This window comes from Mirounga leonina, unplaced genomic scaffold, assembly GCF_011800145.1.
Source record: "Mirounga leonina isolate KUSES-001 unplaced genomic scaffold, KU_Mleo_1.0 Mir_180, whole genome shotgun sequence".
Lineage (NCBI taxonomy): Eukaryota > Metazoa > Chordata > Mammalia > Carnivora > Phocidae > Mirounga > Mirounga leonina.
In genome coordinates, this window is record NW_023270469.1 from 34,325,560 (window position 1) to 34,349,848 (window position 24,289).

A 24,289-nucleotide genomic window follows, 5' to 3' on the forward strand; every position below is an offset into this window, starting at 1 on the left:
ATGTAGCCAACACAAGCAAACTCAAACAAGTGGAACTACATCAAACTAAAAACCCATCGTAAGCTAAGGAAATAATAAAATGAAAAGGCAACCTCATGCCATTCACAAAAATTAACCTGAAATGGATCGTAGACTAAATGTAAAAGTTAGCTCTAAAAGAAAACAGAAGATTTTGGAGTGGGCCAAAAATGTTTTTGATAGGACACAAAAATCAAAAATCATAAAAGAAAAAATTTGATAAATTGGATCTCATCAAAATTAAAAACTCCTCACTATTATGTAAAAATTAGATGCGTCTTCAAGTCCCACTCCTTCAGCTCTGTTCGATTACTTGAGGTTAACCTGCCCAGAAAGCTTCTGTCTCAGCCCTGGTCATTTAAGGTGAAACTTGAGGCTGACACATGCACTGTAACACATGGCAATACATTCTAAGCAAGTGTATAATGCACTACAAGAACTGCATTTAATGGATTGCTTTGAAAAGAACAAAGAATCTTTTTGGAATCTGTGGAGTTCTCCAGGCTTATATTTATTGTCCTAACAGTTGGACTTGTCTCCTGGAGAGTCTTTGAGGTCTTGTCCCACATCTTACAGCTGGAAAGAAGGAGGCAAAAGGAGACAAGAGTCAGGAAAGATGGACAAGAGGACAGGAGAGAAGGGCAAATAGGTACCACGCATCACCTGACAGACCAGAAGGGGATCCAAAGAGGGAAGAGGGTAAAGACAAAAACTAGTGTTCCCAAGACTGAGACCCCAGGCACATGGCTGAGAGATGGGGCTCTCCCTGTCCCATGCCAGAAGAGAATAACTAGCTTGCCCTGGTCCAGGGAGTGAACACCATGAGGGACTCTTTTCTGCCAAGAGTCAGGACTCCTTGTGGACTGTGGGAATGGGAACTGTCTGCCTTCTTCTCACAGTACTGGGCAAGTAAGACTCTGAAAGTCAAATTCAGCAAATACTAGGGCATTAAAATGGACATAGTCCTGCCCTCAGAGACAGTCAAGTGGAAAGACATATATAAACCCACCAAGATAAAATTACAAACCAGCATAAGCGCTACAGAGAAAAAGAAGATGTTTCTAATGTAGATTCACATTATCAGATGTTGCCAATACAGGGCCCCAGGAGGGACACAAGCCTACCCCAATCACCTACCTGCGATTCAGCTCTGTGTCCTCTCTCTGGCAGCCCCCTCAGCTGAGATTCAGGGCCAAGGCATGTCCTAGCTGCCATCACTAACTGGGAGCCGGTGGGGGAGACAAATGGATCCCTCCCACACAGCATGGCAAAATACTTACAGCAAGGGGTGCCTGGGTGGCTCAGGTGGTTAAGCATCTGCCTTCAGCTCAGGTCATGATCCCAGGGTCCTGGGATCGAGTCCCGCTCATCGGGCTCCCTGCTAGGCGGGGAGCCTGCTTCTCCCTCTGCTTCTCTCTCTCTCTCTCTGACTCTCATGAATAAATAAATAAAACATTAAAAAAAAATACTTACAGCAAAAGGGGCTTGGCTAGAGGAAGACTGGGGTCCAGGACATGTTATATAAATAAACAAATGGCCTTCCCACTTCTCATCACCAAAAGAACATGTGAAAATAAAATCTTAAAAATTCACTTAGCAATAATAATAATAATAATTAAACTCCTGTTCTAAAAATATCATTAAGAAAATGAAAGGGCAAGCCACAGAGTGGGAGAAAATATTTACAATATATATATATTTGAAAAAGGACTTGCGTCTGGATAGATTTTTTTAAAGGGAAAAAACTCTTATAACTCTAAATAAGACAATACCCAATTTAAAAATGAGCAAAAAAAAAAAAAACGTGAACAGACACTTCACAGAAGATTTATATAAATGGCCAATAAGTACATGGAAAGATACCCAATATCACTGGTCATTAGAAAAGTGCAAATCAAAATCAAAATGAGGAGGTATCACTACATACCCAAGAGAATAGCTAATATTAAGAAGACTGACAATATCAAGCATTGGGATGGATGTAGAGCACCTGGAACTCTCAAAAATTGCCAGTGGGAATATAAAATGCCAAAATCACTTTGAAAAATCATTTGGCCTTTTCTTTTAAGGTTACTTATAGCAATATGACTCAGAAGTCACACCCATAGGTATCTACCTAAGAGAAATGAAAGTATAGGTCCACACAAAATCTTACACAAGGAATGTTCATGACAGCTTTATTCATCTTAGCCAAAAACTGGAAACAACCCAAATGTCCACCAACAGATAAATGAATGAACAAATTGGGGTATATACATACATATAAATGGAAACGAGTCAGAAAAAATAAATTAACACACATGACCTGGATAAATCTCAAAAACATTATGCTAAGAGAGAAAAGCCAGACATAAAAGAATACTTACTGCATGATTCTACTTGCAAGAAGCTCTAGAAATGTCGAATCTAATCTGTAGTGGCAGAAAGATCAGTGGGCACAAGGAAACATTTGGAGTAATGGAAGTGGTCTATATTTGAACGTGGTAACAATGTACACCTGGGTGTAAACATTTGTCCACACTCACGGAACTGCACATCAAAAAAATGGGTGCACTTCATTGTATGCATATTATACTTCAAAGAAGTTTAAAAAAAAAAAAAAATCCCAGGTCTGGTGACTTAAAACATGACACTGCTAAAATAAGCAAGTCAGGAGAATTTTCTCAGTGAGAAAATAGAGCTGAAAATTGCCTATTGCCTCCTGCTAGCTCCACCCTCTGTGGGCACCTTCTCCCAGTGAGACCCAGATTTATGTTCTTGAGCTGCCTACACAGAAAATGGCACTTCTGTACAATAGTCCTTAAAATATATAAAGGGAAATAGTATGTTGTAACAAGCCCTAGACTGAGGAATCAAAAGCCCCTCAGTGCTGCCCCTGACCAGCCAAGCAGCCTAGGTCAAGGAAGTAGCTTCAAATCGGTGACCCCTGGACTCCTTATCTGCAAACTTAGGGTAACCACCAAGAGCCCTGGTGGCTTTTGAGAGGGCAGCACACTGGGATGATGAGGCAGGAGCCACACCAAAGGGGATTTTGAAGGGAGTTTCTGAAGAATAAAACGCTTTTTGTTTCTGATGTTTCATCCAGCTTGACTGGAGTCCTTTTTTTTTTTAATTTTTTATTGTTATGTTAATCACCATACATTACATCATTAGTTTTAGATGTAGTGTTCCATGATTCATTGTTTGTGCATAACACCCAGTGCTCCATGCAGAATGTGCCTCCTCAATACCCACCACCAGGCTAACCCATCCTCCCACCCCCCTCCCCTCTAGAACCCTCAGTTTGTTTCTCAGAGTCCATAGTCTCTCATGGTTCATCTCCCCCTCCGATTTCCCCCCTTCATCCTTCCCCTCCTGCTATCTTCTTTTTTTTTTAACATATAATGTATTATTTGTTTCAGAGGTACAGGTCTGTGATTCATCAGTCTTACACAACTCACAGTGCTCACCATAGCACATACCCTCCCCAATGTCTATCACCAGCCACCCCATCCCTCCCATCCCACCCCCCACTCCAGCAACCCTCAGTTTGTTTCCTGAGATTAAGAATTCCTCATATCAGTGAGGTCATATGATACATTTGACTGGAGGCCTTAACGACAGGATATGGTTTGACTTAATCAAGAAAACAGGCATGTGAGCCCACTGACAGTTGTTAAGGGCTGAGCAGTTGTAAAAGATTGGCACTTTGTCCCCCTCCTGTATCTTCTCGCTTCTCCCATTTCCTCACCTGATCTTGACAAGATAGCTCTCTCCTGGACATCTGTGCTGCACTCAGAACAGGCAGGCCCCAAGGGCTGCCTTATTAAGTAGTGAGTCCATTCCTTTCCTCCAGCCCTGTTCCCTCTTTCCAGGATAATGTCAACAACTGTGTGATGTAATCCATGTTGGAGTCAGCAGTCTGCAGCACCTACAATCACATTGTATCAAATTATTTTAAAATTCAATGTCATTCCCAGAAGCAGGACTGTAGCACTTTGTGGGGGAGGGCACTTGCCAGGGGCCCACCTCCAAGCACCCTCATTCCAGAGTCCCTAGCCCAGCACCTCCCCGTACACCTTCGTTATTTTGCCAGAATATTTTTTTAAAGGTTTTATTTATTTATTTGAGAGAGTGAGAGCACTAGAGAGAGAGAGAGCAAGCATTAGTGGGGGGCAGAGGGAGAGGGAGAAGCAGGCTTCCTGCAGAGCAGGGAGCCCGATGTGGGGCTCGATTCCAGGACCCTAAGATCATGACCTGAGCCGAAGGCAGATGTTTAACAGACTGAGCCACCCAGGCACTCTTGCCAGAATATTTTGCTGTATTTACTTATTCCCCAACTAATTTTCTTTAAACCAACTTCAATTCAGTTTATTATTCTGTAACTTAGCCCATTCTAAATAATATCTGTGAAATCATGGGTGTGATGTGTTAATAATACATTTTTCTAATTTTAAAAATTACATATTTATAATTCATATATACATTTTTATATATTTATATATAATATAAATATTATATATATATATATATATAATTACATATCTATAGTCCACCCCACCAGGGTTCCACATATCTCACTTTGGGTAACACCTCCTAAAGGCACCACCATGATCCAAGCCTACACCTCAACATGGCAATAACACTCATCAATCCAGACCCCATTTTTTGGTTTTGGGTTTGTTTGGTTTTTGTTTTTCTTTTTTTTTAGGGCAAGAGAGTAAGAACAAGGGAGGGGAGGGGTAGAGGGAGAGGAAAAGAGAGAACTTTAAGCAGGCTCAGACCCAGCGCAGAGATTGACATGGGTCTGGATCTCACAACCCTGAGATCATGACTTGAACAGAAATCAAGAGCCAGACACTGAACCGACTGAGCCACCCAGGTGCCCCACAGACCCCATTTTTTAAATAAAGCTACAGCTGTATGCGCTCAGTTTGGATTGAGGTTACTGCTTGTAGGGGGCTATATTAGTTTCCTAGGGCTTCCATAACCAAGTACCACAGACTGGCAGGCTTAAACAACAGAAACTTATTTCTTCATAGTTCTGAGGCTGGAAGTCTGAGATCGAGGCGTCAGCAGGGTTAGCTTCTTCTGAGGCCTCTCTCCTAAACTTGTAGATTCTGCCTTGTTACTGTGTCCTTGTAAGGTCTTCCCTTTGTGTCTATCTGTGTCCTAATCTCCTCTTGTTATAAGAATACCAGTCATACTGGATTAGGGCCCACCCATATGACCTCGATTAACTTTTATTATCTCTTTATTAGTTTTTTTTAAGTTTTTATTTTAATTCCAATTAGTTAACACACTGTAATATCAGTTTCATCTTTACAATATAGTGATTCAATAATTCCATACATCACCCAGTGCTCATCATAACAAGTGCCCTCCTTCATCCCCATCACCTATTTCACCCATCCCCCCACCCCACCCCCTCTGGTAACCATCAGTTTGTTCTCTAGAGTTAAGAGTCTGTTTCTTGTTTTGCCTCTCTGTCTCTCATTTTTCCCCTTTGCTCATTTGTTTCTTAAATTCCAATATGAGTGAAATCGTATGGTATTTGTCTTTCTCTGACTTATTTCACTTAGCATTACACTCTCTAGCACCATCCATGTCATTGCAAATGACAAGATTTCATTCTTCTTTATGGCTGAATAATATTCCATTGTGTATATATACCACATCCTCTTTTTTTTTAAAGATTTATTTATTTATTTATTTCAGAGAGAATGAGAAAGAGCACATGAGAGGGGGGAGGGGCAGAGGGAGAAGCAGACTCCCTGCCGAGCAGGGAGCCCGATGTGGGACTCAATCCCAGGACTCCAGGATCATGACCTGAGCCAAAGGCAGTTGCTTAACCAACTGAGCCACCCAGGCGCCCACCACATCCTCTTTTTCCATTCATCAGTCAATGGACACATGGGCTACTTCCATAATTTAGCTATAGTAAATAATGGTGCTAGACACATAGGGGGACATGTATCCCTTTGAATCAGTATTTTTGTATTCTTTGGGTAAATATCCAGTAGTTCAATTGCTCGATCATAGGGAGTTCTATTTTTTTCTTCTGATTCCTTTTGTTTATTCTTTTTTTAAAAAATTTTATTGTTATGTTAATCACCATACATTACATCATTAGTTTTTGATGTAGTGTTCCATGATTCATTGTTTGTGCATAACACCCAGTGCTCCATGCAGAGCATGCCCTCTTTAATACCCATCACCAGGTTAACCCATCTTCCCACCCCCCTCCCCTCTAGAACCTTCAGTTTGTTTTTCAGAGTCCATCGTCTCTCATGGTTCTTCTCCCCCTCTGATTTCCCCCCCTTCATTCTTCCCCTCCTGGGAGTTCTATTTTTAACTTTTGAGGAAACTCCACATTGTTTTCCAGGGTGACTGCACCAGTTGCATTCCTACCAACAGTGCATGAGTGTTCCTTTTTCTCCACATGCTTGCCAACACCTGTTGTTTCTTGTGTTGTTGATTTTAGCTCTTCTGACAGGTGTAAGGTGGTATCTCATTGTGGTTTTGATTTGCCTTTCCCTGATGGTAAGTGATGTAACTTTTATTACCTCTTTAAAGGCCCAATCTCCAAATACAGTCACATTCTCAAGTACTGGGTGTTAGGACTTCAATGTATGAATTTGGAGGGACACAATTTATCCCATAACAGGGTTTATGCAGGATGGGCAAGAATGGTGACTTAGGGGAATGGCTGGGAGAATCAGATTGCAGGGGATTTCAAAGGGAAAGCTAAGCTTTGAAAATGAAATGAGGAACAAAAAAAGCAACAAGTGAAAAACAGGGCCCAAACAACAACAAAACAAATAAACAAACAACAACAACAAAAAAAAAACAGGTCCAAACATCTGAAGACATTATTCATGGCCAAGAAGTGTTTATATACCAAAAGACTGATGAGTTCCTAGAACATCCCAAATCGAGTCAAAACAACCCAAAAGTTGTTTAGTTACAACTGAAATTAGGAAGGCATAAACAACAGATCAGATGGTCCTTGTCCAAAGACAATGTGTGTAGGGTGTCTCAGGAGGTAAAGGAGGTAAGACAGAAACACATGTGTCTGTGTATCTCAGGCACTGTCCAGAAGCAAGGTGTAAGGTGTGAGGGTCGGGGCGGATGGTGGTGGAGTGGGTTGGTGACTTACCCAGGAACACCAGTATCTGGAGCGACCTTAGTGTAGAGCCAGATGCATCAGGACAGCCCAGCCTGATGTTGCTATTAGGATGACCCCGCTGACTGCCCCGCCTACAAAAGTCTGACACTGGTGGGGAAATGTGTCCATCAGTGAGCACAGGTCCAGTTAGCTTGATATGCAATGTTTTTCATGTTTTATCCATCAGTCTCCTATAAGCATGGTTAGCAGGGTAATTAGGACTACTCCCAAATATTCCAGTTCTCTCCTTCCAAGAACCTGCTAGAATTGCATTTCCCTACTCTTCTGAAATTAGGTGTATCAACTTGACTTGCTTTGGCCAATGAAAAGTGAATTAGTGAACCCTAATGTAAACTATAGACTCTGGGTAGTAATGATTTGTCAGTGTAGGTTCATCAATTGCAATAAATGTACCCCTCTGATGGGGGATGTTGATAATGGCAAAGGGTTGGCATGTGTAAAGGCACAGGTAGATGAGAAATCTATCTTCTACTCAATTTTGTGGCGAACCTAAAACTGCTCTAAAAAAATCTATTTTTTAAGATTTATTTATTTATTTGAGAGAGAGAGAGTGCGTGGGTGGGGAGGAGCAGAGGGAGAGAATCTTCAAGCAGGCTCCCTGCTGAGCATGGAGCCTGACACAAGGCTCAATCCCAGGACCCATGAGATCATGATCTGAACCAAAACCAAGAGTCAGACACTCAACCAACTGAGCCACACAGGTGCCCCTAAAGTCCATTTTTTTTTTTCAGTGAGTGGAAATAACATGGTCACCTCTAGGTAAAGAGTTTCAGAGGAAGTAAGGGATTTGCCTTGGTCCTCTTCCTTCCTCTGTAATTTTTAAGGTGGAGCCTGTATCAGCCTGTACTCCTCCAGGGACAATGATGAGCAGAAGCCCTCTGCCAAAGTACATTGAATGTGTAGCATAAGTGAGCATAAGCATAAGTCTCAGTGCTCACTGAGACTTGGGGATTATTGTTACTGTAGCAAAACCTAGCCCATGCTTACTGATATAGTTGTGTAAGGCAACACTGCTGAGTCTTCTCATCTCATTTCATGGAAAAGAAAAATAGAATTTCTGAACAACAAAGCTGAGAACCGAGCCTTGAGGCAAGGTAACCAGTCTTGAGTGGCTAACTAGCCTTTCTTCTCTTCAACTTGCAACCATTACTACTTGAGGTCTTTCATTTGGTTTAATGACAGCAGCTAACTATGGGAGAAAGTCTGTATCACCCCATACACACTGGCTGCCTGTGGGCCATAACCAACCTACAGACATATTCCTTCAGTTGTGCTTAAAATCCTTAATTAGTTAAAATAAGAAAATTTTACACAAAAATCCACCTTCCAGATTTCTGGGTGCTCAGAAGATATTTCAATCCTCTGTGCCTTTGCATCCTACTTCCTCTGTCTAGAATGCCTTCATCATCTCTACTGACCTCTGTGAAGGCCCAGCTCAAATACTACCTTCTAGGGCAGCAGATGTCAACCTTGACATCCATCATCCCTTCCTACAACTCTCTGCCTTTGAGTCAGAGATGATATGTACCCAAGTCCTGGCAAATGAGATGAAAGTGGAAATATGTTGTGGGCTTCCAGGAAGGCTGCCTGCAGGAAAATGTCTCCACCAGGAACTGGCATTCATTGACACCTTTGCTCTGCCCTCAGTCCAGCCTCTAGAACATGGAATGTGGCCTCTCTCACTTCCAAGTCCCTTCATGAATGCCACATCTAAGTGAGAACTTCTCTAACCATTCTCTTTAAAATATTGATTCCCTCTCCCTTCCAACACTCCTGACCACACTTTCTCTACCTTTTCCTTGCATGACACTTACTTTTGAATGTACTATCTAGTGTATAAAATTATATTATTTATTGCCTGCTCTTCCGTTAGACTATAAGCCTCACAAGGGCAGGGAGTTGTCTGTGATTTTTTTTTTTTTTCTGCTGTGTATCCCAAGCACCTAGAACAGGCCTGTGATAAACATGAATACATATCTTGAATGAGTAAATAACCCTCATCCATTTCATGCAATTTGAAACTCAGGCATTTTTAAAGGTTTGGCATTACCCCCACTTTCAGTTTACACCAAGTCCTGTAGACTGCACCTGTGTATCACCTCTCAGATGTGTCCATCCACCCTCTGCCCCCAAATACCACCTGCATGTGACTCTCCCTCACTTCCCTCTATGTATTACAACAGCACGCTAACCATCTTCCTGCTCCCAACTCTTCCCCTCCATCCTGCAGAGGACCTCCCACATCACTACCCTGCTTAAAACCTTTTTACGGCTCCATCGCCTCAAACTAAAGTGCAAACTCTACAACTGTCCACAGACCTACACAATCTGGCCCCAACTCCTACCATGCCTCCTTATCCTCTAATCCACCTCCAACATACCCCAGACCTAGAAAACTCCTCACTGTTGTCCAAAGAGCTCTCCTACACACCTTTATATCTTCCACCCCTTCTGCTGAAAATGCTCTTCCCTGCCTCTTTCACCAGGCTTGCTCTGGCTTATCCTTGGGAACTTGTGTACTACCTCTTCCAAGAAGCCTTCCCTAACTGCTCCTCAGGCTGAGCGAGCTACCCCTTCTTTGTGTTCACATATCACTCCATATTTATCCCCGTCAGCTTTCTGACTTCATCATGAGACCACATGTGCCTTGAGATGGAATTTTGTCTTATTCTATAACCCCAGTGTGAAGAACAGCACCATCACGTAGTAGGCACTCAGTAAATGAGAAGGGAAGGAAGGCAGGAAGAAAGGAATGAGGAAAGAAGAAAAGAAGGAAAGAAGGAAATCACTGGGTCATAAATGTGCAGCTGTCTTCTGAGCCCTTGAGTTCATGCCTGGCTGTGTAACCTGCTATGGCCCATGAAATGTGAGTGTCACTCACGTGCCACTACTTGACAGAAACTGAAGGGGCAGTCTGTGATCTCCAGGCTCTTTTCGCTGCCTGTTGAGATGGAGCCTCTGTCAGCCCGGGCCCTGAGGGACTAACGGGAGTGGAGCCTGGCTGACCTGAAGCATGCTTACAGCATTAATGAGAGTGACACTCTGTTCTTGCTGAGATGTTAGAGTTTATTACTAACCCAGCATAATTATGTCTGTTCTAACACAGCTGGTTTGAAGTATGGGGGGGGGGAATCACACATTTAAACCTTTTATTTCCCAAGAATATCGGACACCACCTTGCCTTTCCCACTGCCATGCAAATTTCAATCGAATTTTATGTTTCTCCACAGCTTCCTTCTGTCATTGCAAAGACACTATAAGATAAACTGCTCTGAGAGTATTATCCCCTCTCCTACAGACTCAGAAAAATTACAAAAATGACTTACCTAAGACTCCCTGGGTGGGAGAGAGGAGAGCTCATTCTAGCACCAGCTCCCTCTGACACCTGACTGAGTGCTCACTGCCTACTCCAGGAAATAAAATAAAATAGCCCCGGTCTAAATATAGTCTAAAATGTGGGGGCCTATGCCAGAAAGGGCTTCTTCTCTTGCTACCGAGGAAATATATCAAAACCAACAGAATGGTGGGCTCTGGAGCCAAGCTGCCCTGAGTTCCTTCCAGCTCCAGGCTTCAGTACCCAGAGTCCTTAAGCAAGTTGCTACATTTCTCCCAACCTCTGCTCCTGCAGCCCTGCAATATGGGGACAACAATCGTACCTACTGCATTCTCTCCTTGTGGGTTTTCCATAAATGAATCCATGATGGAGGCCTGGCATGGCGTCTAGCACATAACAAAATCTCAATACAACTTAGTTATGACTGTCCCTATTATCACAGATGGAAGTCACTCAGTCCTATCTTTACCAGCTGTACTCTGCATGGTAATGCCAGGCTCTTGCCACAGGGTGGCACTCTTGTCTCTGGTCACCCTTCCTTCCTGACTTACTAAAGCTCCGTTTCTCAAAATGCCAAGTTGGGCAAAGGTGGAAGGGGGACCCAGAAAAAAATAACAAAGTCTGGGCACTCCAACCAAAAAGATGTCTTCTCTATCACATCAAAAGTGAAAATACAACTTCATTCATTCACCTCTGCTGCCCCTTATAGCTGCGTCTCTCAGCCTGGCTGATCCCCAACCTTGAGAAGAGGCTAAAGGAGCTAGGAAAATTGTGTTGTCCGGCCCTGCCTCCACACGCCACCGTGGGGGGCAGTCAGAAGTTGCACCTGGGAATCTGATGGAAAAGGGTGATTGGAAGCCACTGCTGTAGAGCAGGTCTTTCTAGGATTTTGCAGCGCATGTAAATCACCTGGGCACCTTGCTAAAATACAGATTCTGATTCAGCTGGGCTGGGGTCGAGCCTGGGATTCTGCGTTTCTAACAAGTGCTCAGGTGATGCCCAGGCTGCTGATCCATGCACCATGATCTAAGTACCAAGAACCTGGAGGACCTGGCCCATTGCCTGGTGCATGGAAGCAGTAGACACTTTCTGAGTGCTGACCAGGCGTAAGCCCCTTCAGTATACTAATTCATTTCCCCCTCACAATAGCCCCATGCAATCAGTCCTATTGTCACTGTTTTACTGATGAGAAACAAAAACATTAAGTAACTGTTCCAAAATCATAACAGCTCATTCGTCGCAGAGCCAGGACTCACAATATACTTTTGCTAAATCCAATGTTACTGTTTTAGGTTGAATTAAAGTAAGCACCATCCAGCTTTCCTCCCTAACTTTCCAGGACAAAGAGGAAAGATCCCTGAAGCAGCATAACGGAGCGGTGAAGAGGGCAGGTTCTGGAGCCAAATTACCCAGATTCACAATCTCAGTTCTGCCTCGTAGGAGCTGTGTGACTTTGATGGGTGGTTTGACCTCTCTGTGCCTCATTTTCTTCATCACAAAAGTGGAATAACAATAGCACCTACTTCAGGGAGTTGTTAGGAGGATTAAGTGAGGTAACTGAATACGGTGCTCGGTAGGCACCTGGTAGATGGTAAGTACTCAGCATTGCCTGCACCCAGATCATACTTCCAAGGCTGTGAGAACTGCAGGGACAAATGAGTCCCCACTTTGGGCTTTAAGGAACTCACAGTGTTAGGGGCACCTGGGTGGCTCAGTCAGTTAAGCATCTGCCTTTGGCTCAGGTCATGATCCCAGGGTCCTGGGATGGAGCCCCATGTCAGGCTCCCCGCTCAGTGGGGAGTCTGCTTCTTCCTCTCCCTCTGCCTGCCACTCCCCCTGCTTGCTCTCTCTCTCTCTCTCTCTCTCTGTGAAATAAATAAATAAAATCTTAAACAAAAAAAAGTGGAACTCACAGTTTAATGAAGGAGAGGGAGAGAAAGTCCATGGGGGGCAATCATCACCATCCAGTACAGCAAGAGGCAGCCCTCCAGCACCCCCCACACTCACGACTTACATTTATTCACCTGTATGCACCTCCCCCCCACAAAAAAAGCTTAATGTCTTGACTGATGCCACCCACCACCCCACCCAACAAGCCCAGAGAGGGCATGAGATGGGGGCTGTGAACCTGCTGGGCCCTCTGTTCCAAAAGCCTCTCCTAGTGTGAGCTGACCACAACGTGGGTGACTGCAGTGTGTAGACACTTGATTTGTACCCCAAGGCCCGGAAACACACCTCTACTACTTCACATGGCACTGTGATCCATTCCAGTGCTAGAGGAAAAACAGCATGGGGTTTACTGAGAGAAGGTGGCCAGTCTTGAACGTGCGCCTGTCTATTTTAAAGGGTGAGTCTAAATAACACATTTCACTTTGCAGTCACAGTTTAAACCCTGGGTAAGTTGAGCTGGCTCCTTTGGGTGGTAGTTAACAATGTGTCTTCATGAGACTGGAAACAATCTCAACACCCATCAGCTGGGGAGTGGTGAAAGAAATTATAGTCCCTGTACAATAGCAGCTTAAAAAAGGAATAAGGTAGGGGTGCCTGGGTGGCTCAGATGGTTAAGCATCCGCCTTCGGCGCAGGTCATGATCCCAGGGACCTGGGATCGAGCCCCACATCAGGCTCCCTGCTCAGTGCAGAGCCTGCTTCTCCCTCTCCCGCTGCCATTCCCTCCACTTGTACTCTCTGGCTCTGTCCATCTCTCTGTCAAATAAATAAATAAAATCTTTAAAAAAAAAAAAAAGGAATGAGATATAGCATTATTTACAATAACCAAGGTGTGGAAACAACCTAAGTGTCCATCAATGGATGAATGGATAAGGAAGACATGGTATATATATACAATGGAATACTATTCAGACACACACATACACAAAAAATCTTTCTGTTTGCAACATGGATGGACTGTGAGGGCATTATGCTAAGTGAAAGAAGTCTGATACAGAGAGACAAATACCATATGATCTCACTGATATGTGGAACCAAACCAAACCAAACCAAAACAAACAACAACAAAAACCAAGCCCATAGGTATAGAGAACAGATTGGTGGCTGGGGAGTTGGGGGGCAAAATGAGTGAAGGAAGTCAAAAGGTATAAACTTCTAGCAATAAAATAAGTAAGTCCTGGAAATGTGACATACAGCATGATGACTATACTTAATGATACTGTATTGCATATTTGAAAGTTGCTAAGAGAGGAGATCTTAAAAGTTCCCATCACAAGAAAAAACATTTCTATAACTATGTACAGTGGCAGATGTTAACTAGACTTATCACGGTGACCATTTCACAATATATATAAACATCAGATCATTATGTTGTACACCTGAAACTAATATAATGCTTTATGTCAATTATACCTCAATTAAAAATAAATAAGTATAAATGAATTTTTAAAGGATGAGGGGTTCTCGATGTTCTGATGTAGAACGATCTCCAAGTTATTAGTGTCCCCAGACAATAATAAGATGATGATTGGTATGGATAGTTTGCTATTCTTTGTGCAAAAAGAGCAGGGGTTGGGGGAGGATTACCTGTATTGTGTGTATTTTTAAAAGCTGAAAGATCCATATAAAACTAATAGTGATGGTTTCCCATGGTGAGACAGACAAGGGACACTGAATGCCTTTTTTTTTACTTGTAAAAAAAAAAAACCAAAGAACATAAAATTCACCATCTTTACCATTTCCAAGTGTACAGTAGTGTTAACTGTATTCACATTATTGCATGATGGTACTGAATACATTTTAATATTTTTTTAATTTTGGAACCACATAATTGTATTGCTTGTATTTTAAAAGTTAACTTTAAAATCATCATGCCCAGATAATAGGAATAAAGAGAATCATTGTTCTGGAAAAAGAAAAAAGAACATGCGCTTTGAAATCAAAATGAACTGAACTCAAATCTTTTGTCCCTTCCATTGCTGGTCTTGGGCAAGTCAAGTAAATTCTTTAAGCCTTAGTCTCTCCCTCCTTTAAAATGAACCAAAAAAAATGGTGAGCATCCCCCTATGGTGATGTGATGATGAGCATTAAGTGAGAATTCTCAGAAAGCACCAAGTGCAGTACATAGCCCAAAGTAAGCTTTCAGTTCACAGTGATTTTTTTTTATGACATCCAGAAGAAGCTGGACAAAGGAGTGCCTTTTAAGCCTGCACAAGTGCTTTGTTACCTCTGGAGGACCAGAATCACCCAGGGTGCCTGTTAGAAATATACATGCCCAGGGCCCCACCCCAAGCCCCCCATCCCCCCACCACTCCCCACTCCCCCCAGACACTCTTCTTTCAACATAACCGTCCCTTTAATTCAGATAGACCAAAGCTAGAGAACAACTAAGGTGAAAAGCTTCTGTGCCCCTGGACCGCACCTCCTGGCCTCCAACTGAAAACTCCAGTGGACTTTGAGAATCTTTGCTCATAGTTGCACTAGGCAGAGGAGCCCGGTGCTGGGGAGGTGGCATCCCTGTTAGACTGGCACGCAAATGTTGCATTCTGACCACAGAGGAGTTCCAGCCCCATCACTGAGACTGCTAAGAAAGAGAGCTTTGCGGAGCAATTTCCCCACATGTGGGAGTCGAGGATGTCCTCTGTGCACTGACACCTTGCATCACCTTCCTCTCCACTTAAAGTAAAAACAGAATGAAAAGTCCCGAATAAATTAATTCATCATCCATTTATTGAACCTCTGATGCAGCTCCCTAGCTGCTCTCTCCACACCCAGGGCTGCGGTGGGAAGCAGACCCAGTCCCTTTCGTTGCCTGGAGGTGCTTTTTGTAAGCCTTTATTCATGTCGGAGAAAAGCATGGCTAAATTGGCCTGTTGCTGCTTGCCCATTCCTTCTGGTTCCCTCTGAGGCCCTTCCATCCATGGGAGGCTTTTCTGCCAATCACACAGATCCATTTACCTTGCCTCCCCATTCGGCCTTGCCACCTGTTCCCAAAAGAGATGCCTCCCCAATTTCCCCAGGGGATTCTCCCGCGCGCTCCCAGCAAAGGAAGGCTTGAAACCAAGCCCACTCCGCCACTGTCGGAAGCTGCACTGGCGCCGCTGGGACAGCAGGTGGCGCCCCGGACGGACTTCGGTGGCCGAGACCGGGAGCCGGTGAGAAACAAGTTTTCTTAGAGCAGAGGTGTCTGGGGCGCGGACCGGCGCAGTAAATATTTGATAAGGGAGCGAGTGTGCGCGTGAAACGTGAAATCGTTTCCCGTGACACTCTGTACCCTGGTCTAAGCTCCAACGCTAGCAGGAGGGGGAAGGAATGAGAATGTGTCAGCTGGAAGGGCCGCAACCTCGTCATTGCAGAAATGGGGAACTCAGCCCACAGCAGGGGAGGCTCACCCAGGCACCCACGGAAAAGGGGCAGAGCCAAGACAGCCCTTGGACCCTCAGACGTGGGTCTTCCAAAAGATCTGCCACTATTAGCACATGCCCTTGCATAAGGGACAGGGGACAGGGTCCCAAAGCACCAACTACCATGAGTATTTCCCACACTTGAGTCCTTTATGTTCCCTTTCGTGATTCTGGCCATTTCCACACACCACCCGAGTTATTATTCCATTAATACATTTTCTTTAATCGACTCACGCTTTAAAGTTAAATATAATTATAAGGGAAATACTTACTTCATTGCTACAACTGGAAGTTCAGTATTTCTTGCCAAAAACAGGACTGTAAAAAATAAATATATAACAATTACAATTTCTTCGAAGTCTGGCTGTTTACCAATGAAACTCATCTGCCATTCCATCAGTGGTGTTTTCCACCCTTTAGTAAAAACTGGGCTTCTAGGACTACCTCTCACTGTAATTCCAAATGAGGTGAAGAGGTGGTCATGGGGAGCCAGAGAGAGAGGCAGCCACATTGTTGACGCCGTTGTGAACAAAGGGAACCCTGACATATTCCATGTCCTTCCTGCAGTACACACAAACTTCCGAAAACTACAAGTTGTTTTTTAGTCTGGAAAGCTGGAAGGGAAGGGTGGAGACCTGGCTTCCTGTGAGCCTGCCCCACCCTGGAGCTCTTAGGGAATGCATAAAGTAGCATCTCAGGATGAGGAGGTCCTTAGAGGTCACCCAGCCAGGCTCCTGTAGCTGGGCTGATCTCCTCTCCCTCCCCTTGGGGGGCAGGGGTCTTCTGGCCACTACACCAGCACAGTGCCTGCTGCCAGGGCAGCAGGAAAGATGCCTGTGACCTGCGGATGGGGATGGAGAAAGACAAGGCCCTCCTCTAGACAAGGTGAACCTGGCTCTTAAAGAGGTTTGTCCATTCTGGATTGGGTTGTAGGGAAAGACAGTCATGGGTGTGGGTAATTCACTTCCCCTCTCTGAATCTTGGTTTTCTCATCTATACGGTAAAGAGGGTGGACTGGACAGGGGCCTTAAGTTAGGGCCAGCCCCAAGCACCTCTCCAGCCTGCAACTAGGGGCTGTCAGGAGGAGATGCCCCCTGGCCAACTCTGTCTTCCAGAGCATTCAGGAGTTTTATAACAGGACTTCCAGACCTGTCTTCCACATCTCCAGAGCACAAACAAGAGACTGGTCAAGTAGGAGAAAGACCTTCCAGCTATCCGTGTCTTGCAGTCCTGGAATAAGGAAAACTCATTTGTGCCTTCTTGTCCTAGAGATCTTCAGGTCAGCAAGACCCAAGTATTGGCCCTGGGCAGTCACTGAACTAGCCTGGTACATGCCTGGGTGCAGGAGAGCTGGAGGGGAACCAAGGCGTGCCTGCCCCCTTCTGGTTCTTCCATACTGCAGACCTGTGGTGCCGGTTTGGGCTCTGCCCCTTCCTCTCCTTCCTAGGGGTATGGACCTCAGACAAGTTACTTGACCTCCCTAAGTCTCAGTTTCCTCATCTTTAAAATGGGCATAACACCTACTTCATAGAGTTGTTTGTGGGGGTGGACAAATGAGATCATTCATGTAGAGTCAGCCAATCAATAATTTGTGGAACATGTACTGTTCTGAGTGCTGGGTGCATAACCCAGTTCCTTGTGTTGCATCAAGCATGCAAGGGGCATTTGGAAAACCAATGTATAGATAGACACATATACATATGTTTAGATAGCATGTCTTCCATGCCATAGCAATTCCATCCAATTCCTTCCTCATTTGTGGTCTCTGCATCTTTTACCTGCCCCTCACTACTTGATTTCTGTCCCTCGTGGTGGTGACAGCATTCTATCTTTCATTATGAAGACATTACTTTCCTTCTCTTGCTCTTCTGGGAAGATAAGCAAAGACCACCTTCATCACTGTCACCCCTCCTCCCACCCCCACTGGTGACTTCAGAATATCCTGTACATTATGGGCACTCATATGAACTTTGTCTAAAATTCCACTGCCCAGGTAGCTCAGACCAAAGGTCTCACAAAGTGGTTATCTTTGTTTGGCCACATTATCCTAGAGGTATCTGTATCCACCCAGGTGTTAGACCAGATTGCAATACATGCAGCTGAGCACCTGGAGTCTCACACCTAGAGTGGTGGCCTCACCCAAGTATAGGAACACTACGGCCCCTCCACTCTGACTCCAACACAGTTCCACAAACAGGAAACTTGATGACAAGACTGCTGAAGCCCTCGCAGCTCTGCAATTTGCAGAATCTATTGATCAAGGAGTGTCGATCATCTTCTAATGTCTTCCCATCACATGTAAAATAAAGTCCAACACTTTCCCAGGCCCACAAGGCCCCCATGCTCTGGCTGTTGCCCACGTCTCAACCTCAACCTCTTCTCCTCCTCTCCATGCTCACTCAGCTCCAGGCACATGGGCCTCCTTGCTGCTCTGCAAACACACTAACCACTCTCTGCCTAGAAGCTCTTCTCCAGATATCCCCAGGGCTCCCCGACTCCACTCAGATGTCAGCTCCTCAGAGAGGCTTTTCTTATCTGGCCCATCTAAAGGGTTGCAAATGCATCTTATCCATTTCAGAATCCCCATCACTGTTGGGGCACCCTTTTTCTTTATTCTTCATGTTTCCTGTGAAGGAGACCAGCCAGACCATCTCTCTTGGCCTATCTCCCTCCCTGTCACTCCCTCCTCTCTATGGGAAGATTGAGTTGTCTGATTGATGAGTTTGGGAGAAGACACTGAGCATGGCCAGCTCAGCCCTCTTCTCTTGGGGAGTCAGCCTATCTGCAGAGAGCACACTCTTGTCTGCTCTCTGACTCACAGAAAGGGGCTCCCCACGTGCCCAGAGGATAGGAAAGAAGAGAAGCCTGGAGGGTGACCAGCTGTGCCTGTCCCTGGACTCTGTCTAGTTCATGAGTAGGGCAATAACTAGCCACAACCTCCATTCAACATCATAGTTAATAAGTTTCAGTATCTGTCTGGCTTCTATGTTGCCTGTCAGTTGGTTATGAATTTAAATGTTTCTTTATCTAGTGCTGCATAACAGATCACCCAAAACTCAATAGCTGAATTAACAATTTACTATTTCATGTAAGTCTGTGGGTTGACTAGATGGTTCTTTTGTTTCACAGGTTGTCCGTCAGCTGGAATGCTGAACCAGCTGGAAGTCCAAAATAGCCCTTCACGTGACTGGTACTTGGTTATTGGCCACTAGCTGGGAGCTCATCTGGGGGCTATCAGCTGGGAAAATGAGGACCTTGGCCCTCCTCCACATAGTTGTTTGGGCTTCCTCTTGGCATGGTAACTAGGTTCCAATCAGGACTGTTCCACAAGCAAGCATTCCATAAGGAAGGAAGTAGAAGCTAACAGTCTTCTTAAGAATTGGTCTTGAATATCCTGGAATATCATTTCTACAGATGTTATTGGTCAATTCAGTCACAGAGCAGCCCAGATTCCTGATATAAAGAGCAGTATGACCACACAGGGAGGAAAAGCATTGTTGAGGGCCATCTCTGGAGACTAGCTACCACAGATGGGGGATAGAATATTGAGCCCTCTAAATTCCCACAGCCACTTCCCGGCATTATACCATTCATTCATTCATTCATTCATTCATTGTCTCTTCCCTTCTAGTGAGTTCATGAAAGCAGATACTTTGCTTTGTTCATTGCTGTTTTCAGGACAGTGTCTGGCACATAGTAGGTATTCTCTAACTATTTGTTGAATGAATAAATGAATTATAGAACCAGTCATTCAATTGCCCTAGTCAGCCACAGGAAGCTGAACAGGCCAGCACATTTTCTCAGAAGTGAGACTTAAGCTGGGCCTTAAAGACAGGCGGGCCTAGCAAGAACATGTTCTGTAGGTAAGCTGATGAGAAGCAGTGATGGGTAATGGGCGGCCAGTTGCCAGATCACTTACTTGGTGGCCACACACCTGACCAGGACCCTCTTAACCCATGTTGTTCCATACTCAGTCTATACAGGACAGCATATCAGAGGGAACTCAGAGAGCTTTCATTAGATTTGGTGTGTGTGTGTGTGTGTGTGTGTGTGTGTGTGTGTGTGTGTCCCATAGAGAAAATGCAGAAGAGAGAAGGAGACAGAATTCCGACTGGCTCAGTCCCAGGGACAGGGCTTTCTCTGCACTGCTGTGTAGATCAGCGGTTCTTAATAGGGATGGGGACATTATACACTATCTGGAGATGTTTTTGTTGTTGTCACAACGGGGCTAGAAGGATGCTACCGGCATCTGCTGAGGGAGGCCAGGGTTGCTGCCCACCATCCTGTAATTCACAGGATGGGCTGCCACAACCAAGAATTATCTGGCCCAAAATGTCAATTGTGCCATTGTTGAGAAACCCTGCTGTAAAGGGTGATAGGAAAATACGGTGGATTCAGGGCATCTTGGAGCTGGTAGGTTGCAGGCAGTCATGGAGTAACACTTGGCCCAGAAACTGTATTCCCACCTGAGACGACTGAGATTTATAAATGACTCTCCATGCTGTAGGAGGTTAGCAGTTTGAATTAATGTCAGAGGAGTTCCAGTAACATGGGTAATAACAACACAGAGGAATTGTAAAGGGAAAGAAACGTAAGACTGAAGCCGCAGGAGCACCAGGGCTTTTCTGCAGCTAAGGAGAAACAAGCCCCCTGTACTTTACTGTTGAGGTTTTACTACCAAAATACCTCTCAGATTCCTCCTCTCGGCCTCCACTCCAACTTCCCTGATCCAAACCACCACCATCCGTCTCCTGGACCAATACCCCCTAAATTCTACTCCCAGGTCCACTCTGGCCCTCCACGCTTCCTCTCCCAGGGAAGAGAGGGGGATCTCAGAGCACACACTGAATGGTGCCCTTGCTGCTTAAAACCCAGGAAGGCTTCCCAGTGTACTTAAAACACAGAATCTGTAACTGGCCCACCAGGTTGGTTCTGGAGGATCCAGCCTCATCCTACCTGTGGGTGTCCCGCTACCTCAGCACTCTCTAGCCATAAAGGGCTACATGCTGCCCTGCTTTCCATTCCTGAAATAATTCAAGCTCATTCCAGCCTCAGGTGACAGCCCCTATGGAGCTGATGGTCTGATGACATCTGGAGATGGACATGAATCAATCATATCACACAAGCATATGTAAGACTGATCCCAGTGATATGAGCAAGAGGGCCACAGTGTCCCCAAGAGCCTGTGACAAGGCAATTTGATTCATCAGAAAAGCCAATGAATGAATTCTTTTTTTTTTTTAAAGATTGTATTTATTTATTTATCTCCACAAGCAGAGGGAGCAACAGAAGGAGAGAGAGAAGCAGGCTCTCCGCTGAGCAGAGACCCTGGGTTCATGACCTGAGCTGAAGGCAGACACTTAACCAACTGAGCCACCCAGGCACCCCCAGTGATTGAATTCTTAAACAAGTGGATCTTGAGCTGAAATCTGATGGAGAAGCAGGCATCAACGAAGTAAAAAGAAAACAGGAAGAAAAAAACCAGCCTGTGCAAATGCCCTGAGGCAGTGTAAGTTAGGCTAGGTGGAGAGAGAAGTACAGGAGGAATAAGCAGGTGACAGTTCTTGCAAAAGCTGAAACCTACAGTAAGGAGTTTGGATTTTATTCTGAGCATAAGGGAAAGCCCTTGAGGGGTCTTAAGAGATTGACTGATGAAATTTGCCATTTGAGAACATACTCTGGCTACAGCATCGATATTTGTAAATAATTTCTCCCAACCAGATGGCAGTTGTAGCTCTTCAAATTTGGAGAGAGGGCAGGAAGAATGTGGGAGGTGGACCCCACAGTTGTCAAAGCGAGAAACGATAGTGGCTTGGATTAGTGACAAAGGAGATGAGAAAAACTGAACAGTTTGTAAATATATTAAAACGTGTGTGGCTAAAACACAATTGTATTCCTATTTTCTACTCTAAAGCCGTAGATGTCATTATACAAAAAGAAAAAAAAAAAAAAGAACCCAGGAGGACTCACCACCCTAGAGACTGGGGCTGGAGGGCATGTTGAGTCAGGGTTTATCAGATTGGTTGGTTGTGCCAAGCAATGTTACTTGTGCAAATCTGTCTATTTTTGACAGCATTCCAAGGCAAGTAGGGCCCAAGGGTTAGGAGGTCAGTCATGAGAACATATTATCTCCCCTTGTTTACTTTTGCCCAAGGCCAGAAAAGGGGGTTGGGTGCAGATGAAGGCTTTTCGTCATTAAGGCATAGCATACATGAGCGCTCCAGCACAGAGGGCCTGGATTCAAATTCCTATTCCTATCACTTGACTTCCCAGCTCTGTGAAACATTTCCAAACCTCTCTATGCCTCTCTTTCCCCACCTTGAAAATAGGAATGATAATAACAGCAACCACTGTTGGCATTTTAGAAGACCAATAAACACTTTCTGCCCCTCCTGCTTTCAGAACTGAGACCAAAAGCAAGTGTCAGACAGCTGGAGGTCAAATGGTCATCTTCAGGGCGCCTGGGTGGCTCAGTTGGTTAAGCGACTGCCTTCGGCTCAGGTCATGATCCCGGAGTCCTGGGATCGAGTCCCACATCGGGCTCCCAGCTCAGCAGGGAGCCTGCTTCTCCCTCTGACCCTATCCCCTCTCATGCTGTTTCTCTCTCTCTCTCTCTCAAATAAATAAATAAATAAAATCTTTAAAAAAAAAAAAAAGGTCATCTTCATTACTGACAAAGCTGGACTGGAGGATGTGACTGAAGTGACCCAGTGAACAACTGCAGACAGCACACAATAACATACCTTCTCTGGGGGAGGATGGTCCAACTTAGTCTTCTCAGAAAGCCACTGGTCTGCTGGATCAGGTAAGTCTTCCTCCTGCCCTGGGGAAAAATGAGGGAGGGGTAGATGGAAGCTAGGATGTATTCCTCCATACTTGGCCCTGCTAGGGAATAAAGTAGGAATCCACCCCCCACCTCCATGAAAATATGAGAAGGGGAAATAAGTGATTCCCTCAACACTGTTTCATGGGGCTCTTATGGATATTAGAGAAAAAAATAGGTAAAGGGTTTGAAATATAGACTCCATAACAGTCTCATCCTTGGCATCAACTGTCCTGGGCTGGTGACACTAGCCAAGATAGGCAAGGCTGGTCAACTGAGGAAAGTTGTGGTTCAGAAATTGCAGGAATCAAGGGAGTTTCTTAAAAAGGGGATTTCTCTTTCTCCCTCTCTCCTAGTTCCCTACACTCAGGAAACCTTGAGAGTTCCCTAGAGGGAAATGCTGACCAGATATGAACTGACAAGTCTTTTAAATAGGGGAAAAACCCCAACAGCTGTATGTCTGGTGATACACGAATCTAGTGACTTATGAACACAGTATAATGGCCCAGCTTTCTTTTATGGGTGTGTGTGTATGCACTACTTTTGTTGGTATAGGGCGGGTTTTTGTTGGGGGACAGGAAGGAGCTGTTGTGTGTTTTTCAAGGCAGCCTCTCCTCACCCCTTACAATTAAGCAATTAAGAATCACTGGCCAGGAAGTCAACTGGGAGCAAACAGGAAAGCCCTGGGGAAAGCCTTGGCCAATCACTGAACAATAGCAATTCCTTTTAAGGTGAGTGCAGCAAGAAGACAGGAAATAACATGTGTTGAGTCTAGCTCTGAGTGCAATCTATCAACAAGGCCATACTCACCACCTGCCTTGTCTCAGCCAATCTCAGGTCACCTACCTGATAGTTGTGTAGACACCAAGGGAAAAGCCCAGGGGAACAGGAAGTTGTTGGTCTGTGAGCCTAATGGTTCTCTTCCCTGTGTTGAGTCATCTCTCATTGGGGCACCAGGGAACCACACCTGCCTAAATTTCTGAGGCAAATGGAAAACCCCAGCAGCCAGGATCCCTAAGAGGTTTTACCTTGGGTAATCCCTCTTACCAAGACCATTCACCTTTGGCATTTCCAACTGTAACATCTTTAGATCCCCTTCTTTTTCCTTAAGGGGAAATCTACACAGATGGAGGGGGCTCCCAGGGCCACAAGTTCAACATGGTTGTATAATCCATACAAAGTTTTTCCATGAAAAAAGAACCTTAAATGCATTGCTAATTTAGCAATAGTAGTAGCTAATACTTAGTGATCATTTACTGTGTCCAGGTACTGCAGTAATTTTCACAATAGCAGGTACTATTGTTGCCCACATTTCACAGATGAGGAATTAAGACATAGAGAAGTTAAGTAATATTCCCACGATCCTTATCTATCTATCTACTATATCCACATTTAGCCCAGAGAAAGGAAACCAACATTTATCTCCCACAATATCTTGTTATGGACTCACAGAATGGAAGATCTGGAAAAGCCTTTAAAGATAACTGAGTAAACCCATGATTTTATAGATGAGAAAACAGAGCTGGAGAGGGGTTAGGGTGTATTTATTCAAGTCCCACAATAAAACGAATGCACCCCTAATCCCCCACTTTT

At 44.6% G+C, this 24,289-nt stretch overlaps 1 long non-coding RNA gene across 3 annotated transcripts; it reads right to left on the reverse strand.

The window, feature by feature from the left end:
• Positions 1-1,417: 1,417 nt before the first annotated feature.
• On the reverse strand, positions 1,418-23,489 carry LOC118023811. 3 transcript variants are annotated; one of them, XR_004682901.1, is made up of 5 exons: positions 22,617-23,487; positions 16,146-16,191; positions 3,749-3,928; positions 2,385-2,429; positions 1,418-1,450 (listed from the first exon to the last, which is right to left on the reverse strand). It is a non-coding gene; the product is annotated as an uncharacterized LOC118023811 (long non-coding RNA). The 3 variants fall into 3 exon arrangements; XR_004682903.1 differs by lacking the exon at positions 1,418-1,450 and having other exon boundaries at positions 2,321-2,429; positions 22,617-22,696; positions 23,102-23,489; XR_004682900.1 differs by lacking the exon at positions 1,418-1,450 and having other exon boundaries at positions 2,321-2,429; positions 22,617-23,481.
• Positions 23,490-24,289: the final 800 nt, after the last annotated feature.